At 30.9% G+C, this 24,820-nt stretch overlaps 1 long non-coding RNA gene across 1 annotated transcript; it reads left to right on the forward strand.

The window, feature by feature from the left end:
• The first annotated feature begins 663 nt into the window (after nucleotides 1-663).
• Nucleotides 664-22,855, forward strand: LOC123660456. The gene is made up of 4 exons (XR_006744197.1): nucleotides 664-906; nucleotides 5,057-5,061; nucleotides 17,002-17,013; nucleotides 22,842-22,855. It is a non-coding gene; the product is annotated as an uncharacterized LOC123660456 (long non-coding RNA).
• Nucleotides 22,856-24,820: the final 1,965 nt, after the last annotated feature.

A 24,820-nucleotide genomic window follows, 5' to 3' on the forward strand; every position in this document is an offset into this window, starting at 1 on the left:
CATCTTTAAACCAAAAGTAACAATTGAGTATGGTAAGGTATATTCTTGATATAAGAATAGGATGTAATATTTTTATTAACTATATCCGGATTAGAAAAAAATCCTAAAAATGGAAAAAGTGTATAAATCTCCAATCATCGACACCGAATCTCCAGTAATCGACAGTTACCAATTACCGACTCCCAGTTATCGACTATTACCTATAATGTGTATCTGCCAAATCGCGGCCTCCTTAGTGGGTCGTTATAATAAAATTAACAGTTTAATAAGTATTCATCACCAATTTTTTCGGAACCATCTGTAAGAACCAATCATCGACACATTATTTTCCCAATAGTCGACACTTATCGATTACTGGTCTCTCGACTTTGTTTAGTTTACTTCAAATATCTACCAAATACGCAAAGTAAGAAGAACTACATTCGCTTGTCAAACGAAAAATGTTTTCAAAAATTATTATCGACCCGTGTCGATTATTGGTAAAAGTCAGTTTATGAAAACCAGTGATCGACACCAACATTATACTAATATCAAAATAACCTTAAACTTTCGTTAGAACAAAAATCGATCGTATAGTTCTTATAATAACCCGTGAAAAACATAAAATCCAAATATGTTAGATTACATTAGTATAATTAATAAAAAAAATGTAGCCACTTCCTTAAGGATTTCACTAAGAAATGTTGTAATTTTCACCGGTACTCCAGGCGCAATCAGTTGTCACACCGTCATTTAAAAAAAAAAAGACGGATATCGCTCAAAAGTCACTGGGAGCCAATCAAAAGTGTGCTATCTATGGTACAGTTTTGCTATATTAAGAAATCGTTTTCCTACTCTTATTTTATTGAATCAAAATATAAAGTGTCGGTTATTGGGTCTTGTCGGTCATTGGTGCCACTACGGTATGTCAACTTTGATTCCTAGTACTACGAGTAGATAACGGAAATACCCTAAGGTGTTAACTTTTAGGTGAAAATGAGTGTAAACAACGTAATATAATCGTAAACGTAATAAAATAACCCAAAAAATGTTAAAATGTTTGGTTATGTGTATTCAATTTCATTAAAATCTACGATTACGTGGCAATATCCAAGTCATTGTTAATGCTATGCAATACAAATAAGCAACTCTTAATTTAAGTATATTTATTATAGACCAAGATGTCTACGCATGAAGTCGAATAACTTGAATGACATATATATATTTATATATTAGTAAATATATTTCCCAGAAACTGTGATACGAAAATAACAATTCGGACCACTTGTATTTTATTCTTTTTCCATAAATATAGACAAAAGAACTGTATATTCCAATAAAAGTTTGTATTATTACAATAATAAAATAGCAATGTGTCACAGAAGGTATCAATTTATTTCGCTCGAGGGTGTTATATCGGTGTACTACGTGGTGGAATATATTTTCAATGAATGTGCGTATGTGATAAAGAGATATAGAGCCACGTCTTTAATATGAACGAACTTGAGCGATGATTGAAGGTATTTTATCGATAATATATGATCGATAGGTGATAAGCATTTTATGACTTTAAAATATAGGAAGTGGATTTAAAATAGTTTAATTTTAATTATTATTAATATTCCACTCAAAGATCAAAAAAGATGGATTCAGCTCCGACCCTTCTCCCACACGAAGAGACTACACGCAGAAAGAGTGGGATAGCCTAGCAGAGAGAGCGTGGGAGAGCCTAGCAGAGAGCCTAGCAGTGGGATGTTACAGGCTGAATCGTAGTAGAGTTAAATTTTTACAATAATAACTATCGAATCTAATAATTAATTGTTATATTGATTATACTTATTTCTATGTTAAAAATTTATTGAATATTACATATTATTATTCACACTATCAAATTAAGGATAGCATGTCTTATAGTTTTAAAGTACAAATTGTACAGCGCCTATGGCGAGCTTTTAACAATAGTAATTAGGTAAATTAAGTAAAAATCAAAATATAATTATTAAAGCATTCTTCATTATTACTCTTAATTTGCTTACCCTTTATTTTAACTTTATGAAATTAAAACTTTCCGTAGTCTTACAAAAACCAAAGTGGTATCACTTGCTTATTAATACACATCTATGATCAAACTTTCAATTTTCATAATAGCTTGCAGCTGTTGATTAAATCAATGTTAATACTTGTATTACAAATCAGAAGTTGATTATATTATCGAATTTAATGAAAAAAATCTATCCATGACGACATAAATAATACGTCATTGCAAATTCAAAAAAGATTAACAAAGACCAGCTCTGTTGTAAATGTTAAAAAAAAAAATCACATGTCTGATTATTGAACTAATGAAAGCCTTATAAATAGTTCTTTTTTTTGGGATTTGAATCTTCAGTTTTATGGCTATTTGAGATCTCCTTATTTAAAGTATCATAGACATAATCAAAAACAACGTCTTCAAGAACAACCAATTTATTTATAAAAAAAATGTTTGTGTGAATAGGTATTTTTTGTACGCAGAAACAGTTAATTTTGTAATTAAAACAACATTTGCTTTGTAAATCCCGTAGTCTGCGAACTGACGCGTGCCCTGATTTCCTTCTTTGGTTTTAGACAATTCTGCGTATAGTATTTTCGGGATATTGTATTACGAAACACACCAACCACTCTGTCCACTCCTTTTACGAAGAACGTAATTAAAAATCAATTACGTTTATTACAAACGGGGGCGACCCTTTCATTCCTTTCTCTGCAAAGACAACAGCCCTTTAAATTAACAGCGAAATGACGAACAAAGAATGAATAAAGAATAATTTTGACAAACGTGACCTGATTTGCTTCGAAATACTCTTCATTTTATTCAAAAATTATTTTAACGTCGTTTTAGAAGAAATTGTAACAAGATTTTGTTCTTTATTAAATACATATTACGTTTTTATTTTTATTACGAAATGGTTTGAGAAAATGCGACAAAAAAAAATAAGTATACCAAATAAGCAGACTAATGATTGCAGAGTAAGCATTTTCTTTGAAGTTCTTAAGCGGTTTATTAATGTTGTTTAAGAAAAAATAAAATATTAAAATATTTAATACTACATTAAACATATTTATGCCAAATGAATACTTTCTTTGACTGTTTTGTCCTTTCATATTTTGAGTTTACAATCTATTACGAGCCGTACTTACGTAATTGTGTATTGTCCACTTTATGTGCACAAAATATTTTTAAACGCGCAATCCGAACTAAGTAAAAGGCGTTGCTGGACAAAAGTTATTCCATATTATATAATTTTAAGGTTAACTACCCGTAAATCACAAATCAATCAAGTTTACTATAAATAAGAGAATATAAATTATACATATATTATAGCTAGATTTTTAACTTTTGTATGGACTTACCTAGTTTGATGATCAACGATAAATTCTATGTATGACGATCAAGAATAATAATAAGAATAATATAAATTAGATAGTGAAAGAAATTTTAAATGTTAAGCCAGTTATTATATTTAGAGGTATTCATATATTCCTTATAACATTGTGATATGTATTTAAAGGGTTTGTGAATAACTATCTTTTCTAACAAGCTTTTATCTTTGTTAGTCATGAACTGTTTTTAAAATAACTCTTATAGAAGTCACATATGGGCTTAGTGGCCTCAGACAAAATGTCTCATATATTGCGGGTAGACAGTAGTATTTATATAAACGATAGATATAAGATAGCCAGAGAAGGGTTCTCTATGTTTGCCTTTCCAAGTACTTCAAGAGATCTGTTGACCTAAAAGTCTAAAACTCGCCGACTAATTGCGGTATTGTTTCCTAGCTTAGAGTTGACGCAACTTTGAATGTAATTTGAAAGTGTAATTATGAATTTAAATACAGTTTTAAAAGAAAAGAGAACTTTGACGTAGAATGTCTTAACGTTCTTAATAACTTTACCGAAGTTAAATATTGTCCAAACTTTAAATATTGCCATAATATAAAAAACAAACTATTTGGATTTTTCAAAGTCTTATTATTATTAATTAACTCTTCTGTGTTGTTAATATATATAATATAATATATATATATATAAATAAATAATATATATTTACTTTATTTTTATTTTGTATTTCCGCTGCAAAGTTTTTTCATTTAAGATGGCCGTAAAACAACTCGTTACGATTTGTAGCAGTAGAGAAGTAATTTTCTGAAAGTTTAGTTTCCTGAAATATCAATCAGAATATTGCCAACTGAAATAATGGAATATTGGAGGTAGACACGCGAATTAAATTTTGATTCCTTTTGGCCCTAGAAAACGTCGTCAAAGTATGAGACCAGATTTTTTTTACCGTAAATTTTGTTTATTTGCAATAAAAGGGCTTATTACTTCAAGACTGTGTAGACAAGTAGAGATATTTATTTAATTCAAATTAAGGCATAATTTAGGAATGGGTTTTGTAAAATTATATTTATGTAATGTATTCAAAGATTTATAGTCTAAGCATAAATTAATTACAGATCTTATATTATGGTAGCAACATATATATACAGCATACGTAACTGTATAATATGAAACTCTTGTTAATAGTCAATCTCATTAAAATTAATTTGGAAGCAAAACAAGCGATGTAGTTCAATGTAATTATTGAGTAATATTCAACGAAAATCTTAACATGAAAAGTTAATAATGAGCGTCGTAACATACTGATAAAGAGTACGAACTTTTGGAAACATGTTAACATTATTTTCGAATGATAATTTATATTATGAATAATTATTTTAGTAATATTTTTAATTATATTTTAACAGAGTAATTATCAAGATTGTTGTCATTTCTTCTCAGCATAATCTACATTTCTAATTGTTTAGAGTAAAAATAAGCTAATTGTAATGATGACTCAAAAGTACTTTAGAAACTTATTTGAATAAAATAAATTTTTGATTCATTTGATTTGACATTAAGTTTTGACATTTCATTATAATACACACAAAGTAAAGTATACTAAAGGCATACTACTTGCCAATAGCAACTACATATTATATTAACAACAAATTAATATATTATGTTGAGAGGTAGCATAATTAATATGTAATAGTAGATATAGTGGGTTATGTTTTGAATTCTTACGAGTACAATAATTGACAAGATAAACATAATTGAATAAAATATTTCAAACAATTTCATAAAGTCATCAACATAATATATATTTATCAAAAAGCTTATGATACGACTTTTGTATGGAAATGACATATCGACGTTATGATATACAGTAGAGTTGATTCAAAGTACATCCTTTTTTTTCTTTTTTTTTTACGTGGGGAAAACCCATCATGTGTCCAGCGCGGGGGCACCAGAGGGTTATGTCAGATTTCTACTGACTAAAATACCACCACGTGTGAGCAGTCGTCCGCCTGGGTGGGGCGAGGTGGGGTCGCGCTAGCATTCGCCATCTTATTCGAAGTACATCTAGTTTAACATTACATAAATATATATTACTTGTAACTCCTTTTATTAAGTCGTTTTCTTTAAGGTTACTCATTGAATTTTGAAACAGGATTAAAAATTTGATCTGGAGATTAGCGTAGTTTTGTCTTACTCATCTGTTTCTCAAGAAGGGATTTGTGTTGGATTTTAGACAAATGGACTTACTTAATTTGTGATTAAATGTGATGACTAAATGTTTCAATTTTACATTAAATTTAATGTTTCGAATGCTTTAAAAATATAATTGTTCTATTTATATTTGGGAAACAAACAGATATACATAATGAATGAATTTGTGTTGTATTTTACATTAACACAAATTCAAGTTTGTATTTTGTTCAAAAATATTATGTAATATCTATACCCGTGTTTCTTTCCCAGTAATTTTAACTTTTTCCCGTATTCCAAGAACACCGTATTGAATTTTGAGATAAAAATATCTAGTGTCTAGTGTCTTAGCTAATAATAAGTACTTCAATCTTGCATTCACATGCATTCACTTACATAAGCACGTTCACGTTTATTTATTAGTTGCAGCGTGATATGCGGCCTTGATATAGACAAGGAAATTAAAAAAAAAAGTTCTTTAGGCTTCAGTACTGATTATAGAATACGGGAGGTATTATATAAAATGTGTATCAATGTGCTAAGTAAAATATTTAAAAAATTAATTAAAAAAAAATTGAATTTATTTATCATTCGGCTTTTACCTAAAAGACAGGAGTTGTATAGTCTACTTTACGAGCAATCAAGCGTGTGTGTATATTAAACATATTAAAAAAAAGAATTGGTACTGTTAAGGCTTTATCTATACAAATAAATAAAATTGGAGTGTCTGTTTGTCATATTAAAATAACCGCTTTTTAATAAAGGCATATGGATGTATACACGGCACATATACCAAAATAACAATTTTTATAATTCTTGTGTCTGTCTCTCTGTCTATCTATTTGTTCCGGTTAATCTCTGAAACGACTAGATCGATTTTGACGGAACTTCCACTGGCAGATATGAGATGTAATATGAAGTAACGTGAGCTACTTATATTTTATAACTCTGCGAACTGAACAATAACTATTTCGTTAAATTTCACGCTAACGAAGTCGAGGGTACAGCTAGTCACTCATATAATAAATTAGATCTTACAATACAAATCTTACCATAAAGATTTATACCCAAAAATAATAAACGCATTATTCTACTTTGACGAGTCATCATCGAGATACAACTAGAATATGACCCTTTGTCTCTCTGTACGTTAGTTATAAGGAGTCTTTAGATCGTCTTACCGGCGTGTGTGTGGAGCTTATGCCTTAAGTGAGGGTAGGATGAGGCTTAATGGGGCACTTAAGGCTCAGAGACGTATGTGATGCAGGAATTAAAGATACTGCATACGTTTACGTGATGGTGCTTCTCTGCATGTGCAATAAAATAAGCGTAACGTTTGTGTGACGTGAACTTTTTTATCTTTGTGACTGTAAAATGGAGATTTTCGAAAGAAAAGGCGATTTTAAAAATGAATATTTCTTTTATCTGTGTTGTTGTAATTTAATGAATTTATTTACAGATATGTATTAATATGATAATAAGCCAGTTTCTTTGTTCGAATTTTCAAATTGCAGAATTCACTACTATATTACACATAAGTTTTATGATATAGCGTTTTTTAAAGTAACAGTAAAATTCATAAAAAGGACACCTATTTTTTATATATAATAAGTCCTTATTCTTCTCTGTTTTCTTATTAATTTTACTAAAATTAAATTCGCTAAAATCGATATTATATTAATCAATATTTAAAAAACTATACAATAAAAACCAAGCAGGCTGTTAATTATTATTTATTCTTATCTTCTATAATATAAAAATGAGTCGCTGAATGTGTTGCTAAGCGCAAAACTCGAGAACGGTTGGACCGATTTCGCTAATTCTTTTTTTTAAATATTCCTTGAAGTACGAGGATGGTTCTTACGGAGAGAAAAATTATATAAAAAAAAAGTTTAAATTTCCTGAAAAAGTCTAAAACAACACGTTTCTATACTCCCATACAAAAGATTTGTGATAATACTTAAAAGTCAATTTGAACTTTAATACCATACGATAAAGTTTGTGTTAGGCGATACGAAGTTCGCCGGGTCAGCTAGTTATTTATAATTTCTGTCGATAAATTCGATAGATATAAGTCCACCTTTGCATTATCATCGTCTATCATCATCGTTTCAGCTTTAAATATTATCTAACAGATTTTTACTATAACATTGCGGTATATTCGTTTTCCATTTCGTTTTCAAAATGTGTCACACAAAATAGTGTGTGGATGAAAATTTGAAACAGAGTTGGACATCATATTTCTTGTTGAATATTCAGTTTCATATGTATAACTGCAATCGAATGAATGTCGATATTGCTTTATACGTCACATGTTGACATAAGAAATTGAATCCTCCCGTGAATATGGTTGCTGTAAAGTATCCAAAACGTCGGGCATTTAAACAAATTAATAAATAGCGATAAAATCTGAAAAAGTTGTTTCATTATAATGAGTGGAATTCGCATTAGTAAACAAACCAACCGTTCGTAGAACAAAGAGTAAAATATAATTGTGATTCTTATCAAATGAAAAATAAAACCGACTTCAATTAACATTGACAAATCATAAAATGAAAACATGATCAATGTTGTCGAATAAATAGACAATAAAATATGCATTATTAGGGAAAACTCAAAATTTAAAAGTCACTTCTCGCTTAAATTTTAATCAAACCATACGACAAACACCAGGTTTCGAATAATCATCAATTCATCCAATAAATAGTTCACCAAGTAATAAGTCGAGACAAAAATAAAATACAGACGATTTGAAAACCTCCTTCTCTTTCTGAAGTGAGTTAAAAAGATTTTCTATTCGTATAAGATGGATAAATTTTACAACAGTAGATTGTTAACCAACTGAATAACGCCAACGAAACGCCAGTTGATACATAGTTGGCGTGCCGTGTTACTTCTACATTTTCACAGAAAATCCGCGTTAAGTTGATACTATTTCGTAAGATAAGCATAAAGCCAGAAGTCTAACAGCCCATTACCTACCCTTATCCCTCACCCACTCCATTTTATCCCCTCTTGTTTCTTTTAAAGCTACATATTTGTAGCTTCTGTAGCGAAGGAGATTATAAAAGCAACAATTATTGTCGAATAGCACTATGTGATTGACTTATTCCCTAGCTATAATTTATTATACTAAATTATTATTACTCTCTTGTTTATTTCAAGGATTCTTTTCATTCTTAACACTAGCTCTCCGTTACTTTCAATAAACATTGATATGTAAAAAAAGGTTATTTTTTCAAGTATTCTCATAAAAAGCCTTTGATATCGTGGATTAGGAGTATCCCCAAGTGTATCGATTTGGACAGCGGCGTGCCGGGTTCTCTTGTTACTAAAATATAGAAAACCTGTATTATTTCGCATTAACTTTGTAAATGTGTTCTATCAAATTTATAACAATATTTGTATCGAGATACATATCTATATATTTACATATAATAAATCAATTTTGTTCATTAAGAAATTTATTGTGTTCATTTTTCATGCTTTTTTTTTAAATTGATTCGTTAAGAAAATTCGGACTAAATACAGAAGTTATCATTTCTAAATCCGTTATAACTATTCATGCTATTTGTTTTCATGTTATTTTCGTTGATGGATTTAACGGTTTTCGGACATTTTTGCTATAAACTATAACGTGAATTTCTAGTGGGACTTTTTACAGACAAAAATATGTATAGTTTTGCACTGAAAAGCGACCTTTATAGAAAAACAGTGATTGTAAATATTGTTTGACGTTTCAACTTCTAGTATTTGTTTTTCTGCGTGTATTTAATCCAACAAAGTTTCGTAGGTATATATAAGTTTTTTATATATTGTTTTATGTGGGCTTACCATGTATATTAATGTAGGATTCTTCTTGATTGTCAATTTTTCAAGAAACATAACTAATAAAAGAACATATTCATAATAAGTTTATTAGTCTATATTTACATGATAAAAGATTCGATCACAATTCAGCTCATAATATACCAATACTCTGGGCACACGTCTCTTTCGCCATGTAGGAGAATGATTGGAGCTTAATCCACCGCGCTGATACAAAGTGGATTTGTAGATAAATTCTCCGCCAAGAGTAATAATTGCTATCACATATTTATGATACGGTGGGGAAACGCACAAGGATAGACATACAAACCTGAAATAAATATTTGCAAAAATACAAATATCCATCCTGATATCGAACCCGCGAACCCCCGGCGCCTACACTCCAGACACGCCACACGTACACGCGCCAATACTCCAGAGCGGTTGTTATATCTATATTACTAAGTATATAATCAATTGTCAGAAAACACACGAATTGCATTCAACGTGTCTTTAATTTACGACCATGCCGTTCACAGATATTTGTGATACATATATTATTTTATACGTACATCGCTGTTAAACGCGGTTCGGTAATATTTAACGTGGATTTATGGTTATATAACACATTCGGTTTATTTTAGTACGAGTTGAGGTTTTGCTGTTATATCGAGGGAATATTTGTGTGTATGTAGTCAAGTATACATGTATTTTGTATGACTAATCTGAATAAGTTTATAGATTTATAATCTCATTATTATTAATCACTCTTGCACTTCTGTGCCCCTCGATAACAGCAATTCTCACCACCATGGGTAGACTGGTAGAGATCTCTTCTAGAGATAAGTTCGCCCTTGCCAACTTTCTTTGTAAATATGATTTTTACTTGTTTCTTTTTTTAAATTTGCAATAAAGAATATACATGGTTATATATTTTGAGTGCTGGTTATTTTGCGGTATGGCATCCATTATCTTCAATTTGTTTGAAACTTAATTCACGAAAATACTATGATACAAAGTAATTTTGAGTAGTAAAAATATGAGAAGTATACGGGATACATTAAGTTAATAATTTAAGCTAATTTTGGTACATGATTATTTTCACACTAGCTAGGCCCGCGACTTCGATCGCGTGGAATTTAACAAAAAGGTTATTTTTAGTTTGCAGTTATAAAATCAATATATTTCTTAAATAAAAGTAGCCTAAGCTATCTGTATGTGAGAGTCCATCGTGTGGTAGAGGGACAAACTCAGAGCAGTTGCTAGCACTTGCGACCTAGGTGTAGGTTTAAGGTTAAGGTTTAACCATGGATATATCCTTAAGGAGATGCCCTTTGTGATGCAGGTCAACGCTCACCTTCACTGCTCGAGTTGTTATGATTATAGATCGTAATACAATATGTAACAATTAATTCGTTTGCACTGATTAGTTATTGAAAGAGTCTAGGTTAAGCTACTAGCAGGATACAACAAGTGCAACGTGCCATGCCAGAGACAAGACTGCCTTAGCTGCGGTTGCACCGATCGTTTCATACACGTCAGAATGACTCGAGTAATTGAATGATTGAGGGTAGGTGAGTATCGAAGGATGTGCTAGGTGGCGTGATCGGTGCGTCTGTTGTTTATAAATCTCTTGCTAATTGCCTACGACAGCACAGGTGCCGACATCTACATTTCTTATTAACATTCCATTTCTTTGGGACACACACAAACATACACACACACACACAATATCCCGTGTTACAAAATACACGTTACTGACTTAAAATACTGTGAACATCCGTATATGAACACGAATAAAATATTTTTCTGGTACTTTATGTACTTTTTGAAGCTTTTTGTTTCAACTCGACTAGAAACTTCTAAAAGATAGATACTTACAAATGTCTTTTACCATACTTTTGCAGTATTTCATCGATTCCTTGATATCATAAGATTATATCCTGATTTGTTGGATGTGAACATACTCTGAACCCTTTTCAACAAAAACGGTTTCTCAAAGTTAGTTCACGATTCGTGAATACATTTGTAAACATGTGACAAAAATACATTTAAATGAAACGGAAAATCTTCTATTTATTCTTATTTAATTGTTAAATATCATATTACAAATGTTTTATTATTATTATCTGTTAAAATCGTAATAAGAAATGATATCAGAGCCAACAAAAAAATTAAAAAAAACGAGTGTGCTTTAGACCACACGACTAAAGTAAAACTTACGAAACATAACACTCTCTCTTTCTTTTTACTAACATATATTTTCCTCTCATCTTCCGTTTGCCTCTCGTCACGTATTCAGCAGCTTACTCTCTAAGTTAAGCGTGAGTAAGGATGTTTTCCTCCTTCTTTTTTGGAGCTAACTCTTTAAGAAACGATATAGCAGGAACAATATGGGAAGTGAAATCGTGTGAAACAGTAATACTGACCTACCCTGAGAGGGACGCTCTTGCGAGAAAGAGATAAATATATTTTTTAAAATATCACTAAAAGTAAAATAACTGTAAACTCCAGCCGTGTTTCGGCGCACACAAGCTATTTTATCTTTATTTAGAATTGGAAGCCGGATACATTTCCGTTTCGAGGACAAAAAATTTTGCTGATTTAACTATGAGCGTGTACGGGATATTTCACAGAATATTTTAAAACGGTTGTTCGCCGTGATATTTAAATTGATACGAATGTTTGCTACATTTCGTTCTCGCTTTATGCTTACTTGCGCTCGAAAATCCTTTTGTTTTTATTAACTTCTGGATTTACTCTATTGTTAAATTAAACTATAGGATAATATTTTAACGAGCCATATATAAAGAGTAAATGAAGATGGAAAAGTAATTCAAATGTATTTGTGACCTTGTGATAATTATTAGTATATCCTATTTTGCTTTTGTTGGTTGTGATTTTTACTTGTAATTATCATAAATATCTTTCTCTGTTCCTGTTTTGCACGCGTTAAAATTTATAGTAATAGCTCTGCTAATGTTTATGTTTGTATGTATGTAATGTAAGTTGTTCCCTTATACTCAAAGTTACGGTCAGATGTTAGCTGTGATTTTCTTATACTTAATAAAATTAAATCTTTAATTATTATGACTTGCAAGTGCATACAATTAAATTCTATTTTAGGAGAAATATATAGGTCACGAAAACTGTAAAAATAAAATGAAACACGTTATTGTACACTTATTTATTTTATAGGGCACATTTTTAAGGCAATATAAAAGGTCGAGTATTGTAATAAAACCGACGTCAAAAGGAATAAAGTCATAGGCATGTACGCTGTGTTTTGTTAATCGCAGCCCATTTACGTAATATCCGCAATATTTCACTTTAGCCGAGAACTTGGGCCTTCTTGCGTTAATACCTACGCAAAAAAAAAAATAACAACGAATATCTTGAATTTATATACGAAGTAAGCATATAAAATAGTTAATAAAAGCGCAGAAAAAATAGGGCTATTTAAAACGTAGGTATGTACATAACTATGTGAACACAAGGGTGTACGGATTTTTGCCCAGATTTCCTAATAACTGAGTCAATTAGAGCAAATGAAATATAATTATATTAATTGTCGTTGTTAATAATAAAAACAAAATTATGATTTAAAAGGGTTTTTTATCACTGCTTGAATAAATGTATTCTGCTATGAAGCAAATAATGCTTTTTTTATTTAACATTTTTTTTTCAATTTTTATTGATTACCACTTACTTGTATAAGTTTTATTTTATTATTAAAGTTTTTTTTAAAGAAAACAGTGTTGGCATTTAAATTTGTAATTCTAACAATTATTAAAATATTGAATTTTGTATTGATATTACTTTTATTTTACGAATAGTCAGGCGCCATCTTAATTATCTGTTTTGCAAGGTAGTTACAAAATAAATACTGTTATCATTCAATGTTTCTAATAATATTATAAGATTGTATTGATTGTAATTTTATAAGCTAGTAGTGTGTTAACTGTTATTGTTATCTTTTAAAGTACCGGAAGAGCATAAGATGGTGACCCCATCTTCCGAATAGTTAATACTAATTTTCTGATTGGTCAGTCGCCATTTGTAATCTATTGGCGGAATCGTTGTCCTACAAATATGATAATCTGTAGGTAAAGAGGCAATTATTGTTTAATTATTGCGCGGTTAACGTTGCTATTCGATATGTGACTGAATTATTACATATTTGAAGTAAGAAATAAGTGTTTTGTTGAGTTTTTTTCAGTCGTGTCCTACAATAGTATTTACAAAAACACATTTTAAGGTAGTTTTAATATAAATACTAAGCAGAGTGGGAAAATGTTGTATTTTACTGTGAGTTCGCTTTTGTTTATAAAGGTCCTTACTACATAATATATCGTCAGGGTTTTCAACGTTATAAAACAAACTGTAAATAAAATCAAAGGACCGTATTTATTATTGTCCCATGTGAACAGGTGAATTAAATTCTGAGAGACCCCAGGGTAATGGAATATTCATAAGCGACCAACTTCAGCTTTTAGTTCCGCCGTAGCTTATTCAGACTAACAAGCTCTGTCGCTTGTTAAGTTAAGAATACCTACATTACTTCATTGTCTCTTAAAAATGAGTATTTAGCATTTTTTTCAATAATTCTAAGTTAGTTAATTGTAAACTAACTATACTTGCAAAAGCATAAATAAATAGCATAATATAAACGTAGAATTCCCAGAAATTACCAATACTTTACTCATCACTCAATGACTTCAGCCTATCGCAGTCCACTGCTGGACATAGGCCACTACAACCTCCCGCCAAAAATGGCGTGAACTCTGTGTGTTGCCCATAATCACCACGCTGGGCAGGCGGCTTGGTGACCGCAGGGCTGGCTTTGTCGCAATGAACACGCTGCTGCCCGTCTTCGGCTTGTGTATGTCAAAGCCAGCTTGGATGGTTATCCGCCATCGGCATCGGTCGGTTTTATAAGTTCCAAACCAATGGGTTTGGAACTTATAAAACCGATACATAACAACAGCTAAATCCAGTACGCAACTCTTACGTGGGTTCCTAAATATATTTAAATACTTTATATGTTGGCGTATGAGTGGCGACTCGACACTAAGTACACAAATTTATCACGGTAATATTCTAACATTGATTAGAAAATGATGCATAAGGTCTAAGAAATAACAGAAAGCCTCATTATAATGAGTGAAATTCGTGGAAAACAAAACAGCAGTGGTTTACCATAACTAGTGAACCAAGATTATTATGTATATTAAAAAATAATAATATTTGTAATAAAAGACTGTTTTTACCCAACAACAGCAAATCCAAAAGGAGGATTATAATTTTAGCAGTTTAAATAAATAAATAGGAAAATTCATTGACATTTATTCACATTACTATTCCCCTCTTGCGTGACGTAGCGTGTAAATCTATGAAGTTTCCTCAGTAAACAAGCTTTCTATGTGAAGTGAATTTTCGAAATTGAATTCGGTCACCTTGAAATCAATGTGAAACGAGCTTACTTTTCAATTTCACTATATTATACATTTACTACATTTGATATAATAATAATAAATTTTATTAAATAAAAAGTATCATCATCATCGTTAAATAAAAAGTATATTAGACACAAAAAAAATGTATAACAAAATTTAATTTTTTACTAAGGAAAACGTCTTTCTCGATCTTTTCATCTCGTTAAATTAAAGACAACCAGATCATACATAACAAAGCCTGTGAAAAAAAAATCGTATTATATCTTTAACAACATAAATATTTTGTGAGTCTTACCGTTATTTTTAGAATAATTTGAAGCAACTTATTAAAGCATTTATGTTTTAACGATAAATTATGTCTTATGTTATATTTTACTAAGAAGCGAGATCATTTTTATACTTCTTAAATGCTCATCCGGGAAAATGAAAAAAATTCTAATATAACAGTACAGGCATTTTTTTATATTATGCTCTTATAATAAAGGTAAAATATTCATTCAAGTCGAAAAATTGTGGATTTATAAAGTCATATATTTTTATAAATATGTGAGATCATATAAATGGGATAATAGAAAAACGTGACGATAAGTCGTACCAAAACAGCGCAGTAGAATTAGCTTCAATCCTTTGTCTTAGAAAATCAAAGGTTGTATTGTAAAAAATAAAAACTCGGTAATGCTATCGTAAAAAACTGGAAAGAAATAGAAAAGCGAGGATGACGTCTTAAGTTTTTAAAGATGAGTTTTATTCTGTTTAAGATTTAATGTCAACTGCTAATGAGGTCTTTGCTTTGTTTCAGGTATTTTAGCATTTATACTGACATTTCTTAGGAAAATCGGATTTTGAACAAAAAAACGTAAGTCATTTGTGTACTTTTTTTTGTTATTATTTTTTACATAATAATAATTTAAAAGAGAGAAAACACTACATATATATGTATAAGCCGCTCGAACGTTTGTTAGATGATAGATGATGTACAGAATATTCTATAGTTGTTCATAACTCTAAAGAAATTAAATAAAAAGACTAGCTTTGTCTTTTTTATTTTTAATTAAACATTAGTAACAAGATCAAATCTGATCGTACACTAAAGTCGTTTAAGATAAGTTATAATGTAGATTAATCAAAGAAATAAATTATATAATTAAATATATTTTTATAGAATGAAAGATATATATGCAATTTAATTCTATACTAGATTTATTTGACATTATTTCTTATTTATTAGATCCACCCATAGCTTACGTTTCGACTTCGTCAAAAAGTGGAGTCATGTATTTAATTATGTAGTTATAATAGAAAATTATATTTATTTTCAATTCTTAAATTATTTTCAATTTCTAAAACACAGCTTATACATTATTTTCAAAAGAGTAACTGCGAAGATTCTTCCGATTATTTTTTGCAGAGTCTACGTTCCGAATCGGTGGTAGCTTCACTTTTAAAAATAATATTCATCTTAAAATTTAATTATTATAATGATGATTCGAAAGTGCTTTTAAAGCATATTTAAATAAAATTGTTTTTGATTTTGATTTTGATTATTCTAAAAACTCTTGAATTTTGTGTAGCAATTATTAACGTAAAAGGATATGCAATTGGGCCATAGCACTCGCCTTTCGACTTCCAATATAGATAACAGATGCAAAATGAGTAATACTAAGTTAGACTTTATTAAAATATGCAATGCAGACATTAGAAATACAAAATTTTCACACGAATAAACAGTTTCGTTTAGTTCATCCTCTGTAGACTGTTTTAAATCAAATGTTACTTCGCATCGCACTGACAACGCTGTCTAATAATGTAACGATTCAAACATGTTGGTAAAAGCCAATTTGAATATAACTTTATTTTGATTTTCGAAGTTAAATTGATTGAAAATATTTCAGATTTTATGTTACATAAATTCGTTTCTTAAACTTTGTTGTATATTTTCAATGAAATGTGTATGATTTTCTATACTAATGAACGCTTCAGTGATCAGTGATAGTGAAACGACATTAACAATTTACCGAACTGTAAAGGACTGCTAAGTAATATTGAATTACTAATTGAAACACGCTTCAGATTTTCATGACAATTGGTGTGATTTACATTTATATAGCATGGGATGTTTGTTCATAATATCGAATAATTAAGAAGAGAATATCACAGTCGTTAGTGACTCACACTACGATCCCTTTAGTTTGAAAACTTGGTAATGATAATTCTATTATGAATCTGTTATCAAATTTATGTTTAGAATTGTCTAAAATAACGAACGGAAACAAACCAAGAGTGTTTAGTAGCTTCTTCAGTGTTCACTTGTGTTGAGTTTTGATACTTACACGTCTGTTTTATACATATATAGTAATGGTTGCTTTATTTACCATATTCGCTCAGTATTTTTGCTATTGTTGCTGTGTGGTTACGGCAGTAAAGAGTATAGCCATCCCCTCTCTTCCAGTGGGTGTCTTAGAAGGCGACTAAGGGATAACACAGTCTGGCTTTGAAATACACAGGCCGAAGACAGGCAGCAGCGTCATCGGTGCGACAAAGCCAGCCCTGCGGTCACCTACCCGCCTGCCCGGCGTGGTGACTATGGGCAAAACACATGAGTTCACGCCACTTTTGGCGCGAACTTGTGGAGGCTTATGTCCAGCAGTGGACTGCGAAAGGCTGAAGTGATAATGATGATAATGTGATGATTAAAGTATATTTCATTAAACATTGAATAGAGACAACGATTTTGAAATCACTGCAAATGACTTAGGAATCTTGATTACCATTCTTTGTGATTTTTATACACATTTCAGTATAATATCACATACTTATTTAAATAGTTAAGTGTATTTATATATAATTTGTAGTAGCTTACAAGACATGACGCGTTAAGTTCAAGATAATTTAATACTAAGCTTGCAGCTATCCATGTTATACTCTAATTTCACTGGGTAATGCTCCGATGACAAATGTATAGCTTATGTTATCACTACGACGTTACGACGTACCAAAATATGTCACTTTATATGCTATATATTATTATATGCTATAATCTTGCTTAATAAATAAATTAATACTGCATATTTAATGCAACCCAGTATGATGACTGTTTAGGCTATTTTTGTCAAAAAAGTTTGTCTTGTTCGGAAACTCACGACACATCTCGATTAGACCAGTACCGATTTAAATAAAATCAACTTTATTTATTTATTTTATTTTATTTTATTTATTCAGAAAAACTTACAGCTATACATAACAAATTAAAAAATACAATTAAAAAACTAAAAGCCATTTATAAGTTTTTACAATTAACAACTAAAGAGTGCTGTACTGATTAAGAGCTTGGGTAAAACAAAATTAAACTTAGGATGGTTTGAGAACTTAGCTGGATCATTAAACTGCTTAGACATTATTAGCTATCGGAAGAGAAATATTCTGTGGTCACCAATCGTCTAATAGAGTAAGGTTTAATGAGAAAAAAAAAAAATTTTTAATATAACAATATTATAAGTTTATAACTAACATTCCATCAATATATGTACTATTTTTTTTTTTTAATTAAAATGTCCATAAATTCCAGTCCAAATTACAATATCCAAGTTACAATAGAGTGAAAATTTAAATTATTTGAAAAATTCGTTTTACTATTTACAACGGTTTATTAAACTGGCGTTCTTCAATTTAACTGCGATATCAGAATCGATATTATAAACTAAGTATATAAATTGTTTCCACTAACGTTTTAATTTAAATAATAAAATTAATTATTAAATAATTATTATTTATTAAATTACCGTCGTGTGTACGTTGGAGTCGTGTTGATCACCGAGTCACTTGAACTTAGCATTTAAGTCGGTTATTTAGGTTTTTTATAGCCAATTTTCCCATGGCGTCTCAACATTTTTTATTTATTTTAAATTTGTCAATTTTAAAGTTAACTAAGTAATGAGCTATACTTACTACTGTTCCCACACCCCTCTGCTGGATATAGGCCCCTTCTCCTACATAGAAAAAGAAGCCTATGCGCGGCATTGGGATGTTTTTTATATTATATATAACTAGCTCGGCAAACGGCATACGGCTCGCCTGAAGGTAAGCGATTACCGTAGCTTATAGACGTCTACAATACCAGAAGCATCCCAAACCGTTGCCGTCCCTACCCCCAATCCTCCCAGGATCTCTGGTCACCTCACTCACCAGTAGGAACACAACACTGCTTAAAAGACGTATTTAGCTGTAATTAGTATTATTTAGCTGTTACGTGTTGAATGCTAAATGGGTATTACTGTTTAATTTTTTTCATGTATAATTTCAGCTATGGTATGCCTCCTCCATGTATCTCTACATGGCCCTAAACGAAGGACGTCATATTGTAATATTTAATAAAGCCGAGGAATTAATAGTAAAGTAATGAGCATATAGGTAAATATTACTAAAGCTTACTGCTATGGAAGTTTTATCAATGTAAATAAATACATGTATTACAAAATTACGGTTTAAATAAATTTAGTTACTGAAAGTTACTTTATGAGTATATAGTTTAAAATAAGCTTGAACAAAACCGAATTTATAGAGTTTGAAACTCAGTATGGTAACACAAATATAACTAATTGAAATACGGGCATCGAGTTGGTTAAAGTTTGGCGAGACACACGTATCGTCGTCTTTAACAGTATCATAATTATACTCTTAAATTTAGTTAAACTTACTAGCCGTATTAATCCTTGCGTTTTCAGCTTCCTTTCCATGAGCTGTGAAGTGAAAATTTAAAGCTATATATAATATCATATCCAAATGATAGTGCTCTCAAGTAAAACGCGTTTGTGTGTAAATGGTAATTAATATGCGTTTTAATGCGTGTTGAATGCGTTGCTTTTACATGGGGAGAATGGGGGGAAGGTTAGAATGCTGTTGCGATGTTCTTGTGTCATGTCATAATAAACTTCTTGATTTATTTAATTTGTATTTTCTATTATAACACCATATCCTTACAAAATACCTTTTACTAACTGGCTGATTTATCATCGTTGAGCGTCAATTCATGAAGTTGTATACATGAATTTTGTCCAACAGGGTTCTTTCAAAATATAAATACCCATTGAGGTAGGATTAGTCGGCATTTAAAATTTAAAGAAGTAAAATAGGGAATAAAAATGTTACTAATTTAAAAAAAAAATTAAAAAAAAAGTTACTAATGTTTATTACAAAACGTGTTTAAAGTTTCTAATTAAAAACGAAGAAAAATATAAATCAGAACAAAATGCGAACTGTAAATTGACAAAATTTGAGAGATTTTTTTTAATGTCAAAAGTAGTGAGTCAAAAACACTGAAGTAATTATTTAAAGCAACTATTAAATATATTTTTATATTTTAAAAATTCGTAATAGGTTATTTTATTTTAGTATAATTTTTTAACCGACCTCCAAAGAAGGAGGAGGTTCTCAGTTCTATATTCGAGAATGTTAATTGATGTTCAATTTATTAGGAGTCCTTAATTTATACTTTTGCCTGGATTATAAAATTTATAAACCTTAGTAATAACCATAGCGATTAATTATAACGATTATCAATTGAACTTATTATGTAATAAGGAAATTTTGCCCATCAGGTGACCGTTTCGCTATAAAGCAATCAAAAACAATAACTAAGCTATAACATGAAAGAGTGAAAAAACTACAAAAAAACATATGCTTAATAGGCAGACAAAAAGCAAGAAAATGTTAAAGTTAATAGCTAACTTTTCAAATTCATTCATTGGCTGAATTCGCATGAACATTTAAAAATCCATTTCGTGAAGATCGTGTCGCCGAATATCTTGTGGTTAAGGAAAACACACGAGGAAACCAATATATCTCGGGAGATGTTTTATGACACGTATACCCATGATATCACTCACTCAGTCACGTACAATGTTTATAAAGCGCACTCAAGCGGAGCATCTGTTGAAAGGTTGAATTCATTATTAGGCAGAAAAATGTCAACAAAAAAAGAAAACATATAATACAGAGTAGATACAACCGAAAGGCATTAAATTTAACCGTATACACTATTAACTAGCTTTGTAAACTATAAACAAATATTAATTACATACATTGTTTAGGTACTAGATGGGTTTAGTTTTGTATGTACAATCAGTTAAGTATTTTATTAACACAAAGGGAGGCAAGTTCAGTTTTATATTAATAGTCACATTTGTATGTTTTAATGAGTAAACCAGTCAAATGCGAATTAGACAAGTTCATGAAGAATTTTTAGCAGTATTTAACACCACACATTTTTAAAAACTTTATCATTACAGCCTATACAGTCCACTGCTGGACATAGGCCTCCACAAGTTTACGCCAAAAACAACGTGAACTCATGTGTTTTGCCCATAGTCACCACGTTGGGCAGGCGGGTTGGTGACCGCAGTACTGGCTTTGTCGCACCGAAGACGCTGCTGCCCGTCTTCGGCTTGTGTATTTCAAAGCCAGCAGTTGGATTGTTATCCCGCCATCGGTCGGCTTCTTAAGTTCCAAGGTGGTTGTGGAACCTTGTTATCCCTTAGTCGCCTCTTACGACACCCACAGGAAGAGAGGGGGTGGCTAAATTCTTTAGTGCCATAGCCACACAGCACTTAAAAACTTTATATAGAATTAATTATGTTTCATTTTTATGAACGTGGAAGTAATTAACTGCTTACTTATACGATATATCAAGATGCCATCATTGTATAGTCGAAATAACATAGGTGAACACAGTAGCAGACAGCGGAATCTTTGTTTAATAGGGTTCTTTGGACTTGAGAACCCAAAGATTAGCTATCTCAGAATTAGTATATCACATATTTTATTTTATATTTTAAAATTATTTCTTGGTTTTAATATTTTTTTTTTCTTTGTAAATAAAAGATAATAGAATCTATATATTATTTAAAGTGGTTCTGAATATTTTCATTTCAATTTGTATATTTTTAATTGACATTTATAACGTGGATGGATTGTATAAAATAATAATTTGCATAAAAATCGCGAAACAAATTTTTTTAAGCGCATTGTGCATGAAATCTTTTAGTGATTGAATACACGTCGTTATTCGATATTGTTTACAAATTTTTATGTTTCCTATGTACAATATACTATATACTCCACAAAACTGATGCTTTTAGTAGGTAATTTAGGTTCTCTAATATCAGGATCTATCATTTCGTTCACACAATGATTTACGTAACAGCAAAAGTATGTGAAATCGCGTGGATTATATAACTTTGAATAAAATAGTTTATAAGCAAAATAAATGCTAATTATCATCAACTTTAGAACTTTAATACATTTTGTAAATGTGAAATGCTTAGGTACACTTTTATCTATATCTATACAAATAAATAAAATTGGAGTGTCTGTTTGTAATATTAAAATAATCGCGTTTTACTAAATGCATATGGATGTATACAGGATACATATACCAAAATAGCATTTTATACAATTTTTGTCTGTCTGTCTGTTTGTTCCGGCTACTCTCTGAAACGGCTGGGCCGATTTTGACGGGACTTTTACTGGCATCTGCTAATGTAATAAGAAGAAACTTCGGCTACTTTTATTTTAAAAATTTATTTATTTTATAAGTCTGTGAACTGAACAATTACCTTTTTGTTAAATTCCACGCAGACGAAGTCGCGGGCACGTGGTTTAATATAAAGTTATTATTACTGTTATTATAGTACGACTGAGGACGTACATCTAAAATTTAGACCAAATCATCCCTCGACCCTCATCATTATGAGTTGGCACAGTTTGTCCTGAATCTGTTATTCAGTGTCTCCATCCTTTCGACTAAAGTTTCTTGTTTATATTGTATTTGAATTTGATTTTATGTGCGAAGAGATAGGTTAAGGGTTGTCGTGTTTGAATATTAAGTGCGCAAACTGATCCTAATTTCGTAGGCTATTTTGATCAATGATAATTTAACTAGGGATAGTTTTTATACTGATTAAATGTTACTTGTATTTCTTGTCGTAATAATTATAATATTCACTGCCGTGTTTAAGGGGTTAGACTTGTTAGTAAATATTTATTTTTGAAAGAAGATAGCATGGTTTACAGACGTTATACCCGAGTAGAAATTTTTTCGACTTCCTGAGAAGGACCGGACCAGGCATGCCTGATCAGGATTAGATAAGGCATGTAACGCAGATGATTGGTCTGGACCCGATCATCTCATCCTGATCAGGTCCAGATCAGGAAATCTCATCTCATCCTGATCAGCCGGTTCGGTCCGGTCCTTTTAAAAAACACGAATGTATATCCTTGAAAAAATTGTTTAACAAAAAAAAAAACGACGATATTATAAATGTTACTTAACATAATTATTATGATATTTATTTCCGTTTATTTTTTCCAATGTATTATTTATTTATGTTTTTACTTTAGATATTAATTATTTTTATTTATTTTTATGTTATTAATTAATTATTATTAATTAAATTTTATTTCTTAACTTCTAATATTTAACTACTAATTAACTATTTCCTATTACTTACGACTGCTCCACTGTGTAGAAATGGACTCCTTGCTAGACTGTCCTAATAACTGTATATATACTAAGTGCGCTTAAAAACTTTAATAGCGCGATTTAGGCTTAGTTCGCGTAATTTCTTTCAGGGTATCCTGATCTGGACCGGACCGGGTCCTGATCCAGTATGTCTTACCATACTTGATTATATTTTCCATCAGGCTATCCTGATCTGGACCGGACCGGGTCCTGATCCAGTATGCCTTACCATACTTGATTATATTTTACATCAGGCTATCCTGATCTGGACCGGACCGGGTCCTGATCCAGAATGCCTTACCCTACTTGATTATATTTTACATCAGGCTATCCTTGTCTGGACCAGACCTGGTCCTGATAGAGCTTGCCGGATCCGGCATGCCTCATTGTATCCTGATCCGGTCCAGATACATGATCTGGTTGAGCCTGACCTTTTTTCTAGTCGGGTAATTACCGTCTATAAGACATTTTTGCAATGCTACAGGAACCGCTAGGGTGTTGTATGCTAAAATAATATAATGAATGATACTTCACCCTGATTGTGTATGATAGTACCCTGGTCAAACCGGTCGTATTCATTTTGAGTTTCAATACAACGATTGCATATTAGAATATGAGACTTAATTCTTAATTATGAAATGATGAGCTATTTTTTTTAAATCAACTTAATGACAGTTATTCGACTGTAGAGTTTCCAGCCAACGATTCTCATCAAATCCAACAATCTGAGTCTGATGATAGTTTCAAATGACTATTATATTTTGTTAATAAAGAGCTTTTTAAGTCAACTTTAATAGAGTACAATTGTTTTACTACTAAAATATTTTTTATGATATGACAGATATGAAGTAGTTATAAAAAAAAAAACAAATATATAACCGTATGGACTACGTGAAAGTTACTACACAGAATGGTCATATTTTATACAATGGTTTAACATAAAGATACTTTTATACCGGAAAATAAGAGGGTACCCGAGGGCAAATCTGATGTTCATACATTCTCTGTCTACTTGTGCAGAGCTCCTTTCCTGTGTAACAGTATGGATTATATGTTGTATTACTTTGATGAAGAACTTCATACTTTTCCGTTTGCTCTTCGGAAACGGTTCTGCTGAATTCAATGTAAAATAACTTCATGTGTTTAAGGTTTTCTGTATATACTCGTACAATGAAATTAACTTCCAAAAAGGCTACTTTAACGTAATCATAAACACTAAAGTAATATAAATGGCTATAATTTACATAGGACATTCATTACATTATTTCATATTATGTGTAATAATAATAATAATAAACGCTTCACACTCAACGGATCTCCCAGTAGGATTTTCTCCTGTGTTGGGGGTCTGGAAACACACACAATACACAAGCACAAACGCCCAGACCACGACAAACATCTAAATGGCTAATATAAATATCTGTCGTGAGCGGGGATCAAACCCGCGACCGCCATCGCAACAGTCAGTACCGTGACCGCTGCGCCAACGACC

This window comes from Melitaea cinxia, chromosome 15 (assembly GCF_905220565.1).
Source record: "Melitaea cinxia chromosome 15, ilMelCinx1.1, whole genome shotgun sequence".
Taxonomy (NCBI): Eukaryota; Metazoa; Arthropoda; class Insecta; order Lepidoptera; family Nymphalidae; genus Melitaea; species Melitaea cinxia.